Raw genomic sequence first — 4588 nt, 5'->3', positions numbered from 1 at the left:
TACGCAACAAAAATGTTAAAATGCCTATGTCTCCTTATTTGAATCGAAATTTGCAAATATATTTTCTCAGTATGTATTTTTAGCTGCTTTCTTGTCGTTCCTTGTAAATATACTCGTGTCTTGAAATAAATATAGTTCTTTTAGGGAAAATATCACATTACTGGTATAACTATATAAAATATTGGATTCAAATTTTGGCACAAAACCAGAATTACCCATAAAACTATATTACTTTGAAATGTATTCAATGTATAGTTGCAGCCATATTAGAAACGATCTACATGTAGAGTACAACAGTGAGAATATAGTCGCTTTATTAAAGATGGCTTCGCTGAAATATAGTAAGAACTAGCAGAAGTACCCGGCGTTGCTCAGGTATTAAATACTCGACAATGGTCTTTTTTTTGTTGTTGACCATCTCTTTGAATATTTTTTGCGTTAAGATGCAAACATTGACATTAAGGAAGAAATGATTTTTCCCATAGACCATAAATAAAGTAGTAACAACAGTGTGAAAACCCTGGAGAAGCCACAAGAGCATCTCAGGAGGTGCAACAACTTAATGTAAAGCAGCCTTGAAAAGGGCCGTGTTATCGTTCTCACAGTAGACCTGAAAAGGATTGTTAACCGTTCACAGGTATAAACGCCCTTTTTCGTTCACATGAAAAGCAGTGGGTGCAGTGATGCCAAAACACAAGCCAACTGCAAGGAGATTGAGAAGTTGTAGCGGACAAAATGAAAATAAGACTTAAGAAAAACAGGTGATTTTGAAAGAATGGCAACAATAGTACTCACTCACCATAAACCTGTTCGGTCTAAAGTTGGATGCAACATCTTCTTTTCCAGGATCTTTGACACAAAATGTCTTTTCCTTTGTCATCCTGCTGGGTACTGTGCCTTCCTGCAAGCACTCATCTGTTGTGCTATTCTTTCATGGAGCTCTCTCAGCTTTTTCATCCAATTCCCTTGGATCCCATCCGGTCCTGGGCTCTTCCAATTTGGAAATTTTCTTATCTGCGTTTTTATCATTTCTGTTGTCACCTTTGTGTCTTATTGGCCGTCTGCATTTCTTAACCTATCCTGGATTTCATGCAGCCACTCTGCTTCATCAGTATGCTCTACCGGTTGGTCCCAGATCTCTCTCCAGAATGCCTTGCTTTCTTCTGCATCTGGTATCATTGTTATGTTATTTTCCCATCTAGTTCCTGAAACAGTTTCTTCTGATTTGCTTCAAACAATCTATTTTGCCTGAACTCTTTTCCTACTGTTCTATCTTTCCAGTTTTGCTTTGATTACTACTACTCTTTGTTTCATTTCTTCCAATATCACATCATAACCTTTATCTCTTATTCTATATGTTCTTTCCTTCATTATTCTTGTGCTTCCGATCTGCAATTCCCCTCTTCTCAATCTATCAACTTGTCTTAAATGCCTTTTTAACTTCGTTTCTCACAAATTTGTCTGCGCCAGTATGGTTTTTACCCTCTGTTTAGTTCTTTTCTTTTGTATCCAACAATATCTGCAGCAACCATAGCTACAGCCCAAATATCCTGTTAGTTTCAGATGTATTTCTCGTCTGGAATAGCCCAAGAACCAAATCTATCTTTGAGGTTTCAACTTTCAGCTTACGTCGGTCAATGTAGCTCAGGTTAGGGGTGCTTGATACTGGTCTTCTCTAAAATATCGCCACAGAGCCCCCACTATGTCTTGTTGGTCATCATCGTATTTCTGTGATTTAGCTCTTCCTATTACTTCTGCATCATTTGCTGAGAATGCATTTACATTTACATTTTGCTCTACTTCTTCACAGCCGCCTTTCATTTTTCAGTTCTCGCTGGGCACGTTATCTGTTGGTGAAGTATTATTTCTATCTTTTGTTTTCCTTTCTACTTCTATTTTTATGTCTGTTAACCTTCCTTTTTTCCCTTATTGCTCTTGCTTGGTCGGTTAACCGCTGCTCACTTGTTTCAAAGAGCCCTATCTCATTCTATTTTGCTTTCATTCGTTGTCGGAATCCCCTTCTGCTGGGTTCAATAATGATCCAACATTCAATTAACATTTGGTTTGCCTCCTTATCCCACATTCTCATCTGCCTCTTCCTTCGTTTATAAGCTGTCTCTGGATAACGACTGGGCCTGAGCTGCTCAACCACAGGGCACCTGCCAGGTGAAGGGATTTCACCTTTGGTTCCAGCCTCCTTAACACCATTATTTGATACATTTGTATTAGACACTTTCGCTCAACATTGAGGTATGTGTTTAAAGATGAGCTGCCAACGGGTATTTTTATTGAGACACCATCTCTAATAAGATTGTCAGCCAAGACTGCAGAGCTCTTACTAATTATAAGTTAGGCCCTTTCCCTTCGCATGTGTGTTGGGGACCATGATCTTGATTCTCACTAGGAGACGGGTGAGCGTCAGTTGGTCCAATACCTTCATCTAAATGTTGCTCCGGTGTTAAGTCCCGACTCGCGGTTCACTCGCCTTCATCCCAGGCATGGAGTGATTGGACACTGACAGGATGTCACCACCATGTCTAAGGAGTCCTATCAATCCCAGTTTAAATCAGAGTGTTCCTTTCCTTAGGCATATTGCCAAACAAGACTCACGAGTTTTGTCTATTGACTCTTCTGACTTCCTCTGTCCTTTGCTGAGTTTTGTTTTTAATTCCGCAGGGTGTCGAAAATCCACCCTCCTCACCAAGCAAGCTTAGTGGGGTTGCCGGTTTAGTCGCCGGCGATTCGATGGTTTCACAACGCCACTTGTTAATCATTCTGAGTAATTATCAATCTGGGTAATTATTTACTTTTATAATTTTACTATTACAATTATAATTCCTATTTTATTATTTACTTGTTCACTACTATAGTTTCGCAATTATTACTATACTTATATTATTACTATAAGGCCGAGGGGTCTTAATATTATCTCCCATGATTTCTTTGGACAACAAATAATTGCATATTTAAGGTTGTTGGTTTAGATGCTGCTGGTGCTGCGGCTTTAAATAGAGAAGCGGACTTGTGTCTACTAATAGAGGCTGTTTGATTGAACAGCGACCTGACATGACTGGCTGTGGATTGGGAGCATGTGAGAGGGGATTTTTCAGAGGAGCGCCAACAAGATGAAACTAGCATAGCTAAGATATTCAAGTTCTGTAGCTCGACCTCGAGACAAGGTGGGGAAGTATGTTGCTATGTGAAGGGAAAAAAAGCACCATAAAAATGTCATCGCGATAGAGGGATCGAGAGGAAGATAATGGAATAACGAGTTAAACATTTCGGCTAAACGAAAACAAAGCAATATTCTTAAGAAGGAAAATAAATACATCTCAAACTACGTTAGAGTGGAGATTTTAGAATTAAGTTGCAGCCAGGGGTGAGTCTCTTGTTCGGGGCTTCTGGAGTAATGCAGAACGTGGAGGCACTCCTTTATTGCTAATAATCCCAGGTTCCTTGTAACCCGGAACAATAATACAGTATGTTGTCTATGTGTTAAATAGATTTTTCTAAGGGTAGACTGAGATCCTTGGCTGTGGCGAAAGCAATCAATCTAGGGGAAGTGGAACTCCAAAATGAATACCCTCTTCCAACATGTCCTAAGCCAGCACAGAAGAGTATGGCACATGAAACTGATATGAGGCATATCTAAAAACATAGATTAATACTATGAAGGCAACTAATTCATGCTGGGGTGTATTCTGCAGCAGCCGGGGCTAGAAGGAAATGATCCGTTCGCACGTGTTGCATTCGCCACAGTCGTCAAAGAAATGGCGGAGCACTTGAATTTTTTCAGTACTGAGTTGCATGTAGTTTCCTTCAACCCAATTTTTATGCCGGTATTTCTGTACTTTTACGTTATCATTATGGTTCTTGGCTACCATGAAACTTGTCTGAACTGGTGAATTCATAACAAGTAATGTCTGAAAGAACCCCCATAAATAGTAATGGTGTTAGTACAATTTTCAGAGGGCACTCGCTTAGAAGTGGTATCTTCTCGGACACACAGCCACACAGCCATTCTTTTAGTTTCTCAACAACGCTGATATCATGGTATTTGTAATATAGCATTCCGCGTCCGTTTTATCGAAGGCCTTGCATAGTCGAGATAACTCACATTCACATTTAAATGAACGATTTGTTTTTTCAGTACTAAGTCTTAATTTGGTTGCAGCCCTCTGTGGCAACTACTTCGTGACAGGAAGCCGTAGTGCATGTCAGTGAGCAAGCAGTTCACTTCTTGGAACGGTATCAGTTTTCTTCTCTCAATACGCACCATGACTTTGCTAATATAAGCGGTCAGAGAGATAGGCGTATATATTTTTTTTTACACCTGCTCTGCTTCCTTTGTGGGTAGGATATTTTTAAGGTAATAAATTGCCATGTGTATGTTGAACAGCGAGAATGAAAACGATGACATATATTTTCATTCTCACCACGTTGTAGTACATTCGAATGTAAATATGCTAATAATTGATGTAATAAATCGTCATAAACTTTTGTTAGATTCTTCAATGTTGACTGAGGAGACACAATGTAGTCAAACACTCTAATGAATTGAGTTTAGTATGAATACATATTCATGTGA

At 39.3% G+C, this 4588-nt stretch overlaps 1 protein-coding gene across 1 annotated transcript in view; it reads left to right on the top strand.

Moving 5' to 3' along the window:
* Positions 1–15, top strand: part of LOC106868111 (angiotensin-converting enzyme) — a 46138-nt gene extending 46123 nt beyond the window's left edge. The window contains exon 12 of the mRNA XM_014913233.2: positions 1–15. This exon is cut by the window's left edge and continues 585 nt beyond it. The gene's annotated coding sequence lies outside the window, so the exon portion shown is untranslated.
* Positions 16–4588: the final 4573 nt, after the last annotated feature.

Source organism: Octopus bimaculoides, chromosome 6, assembly GCF_001194135.2.
Source record: "Octopus bimaculoides isolate UCB-OBI-ISO-001 chromosome 6, ASM119413v2, whole genome shotgun sequence".
NCBI classification, from domain to species: Eukaryota; Metazoa; Mollusca; class Cephalopoda; order Octopoda; family Octopodidae; genus Octopus; species Octopus bimaculoides.
The sequence above is the reverse complement of the archived record's forward strand: the minus strand, read 5'-3'. Positions and strand labels throughout refer to the sequence as shown.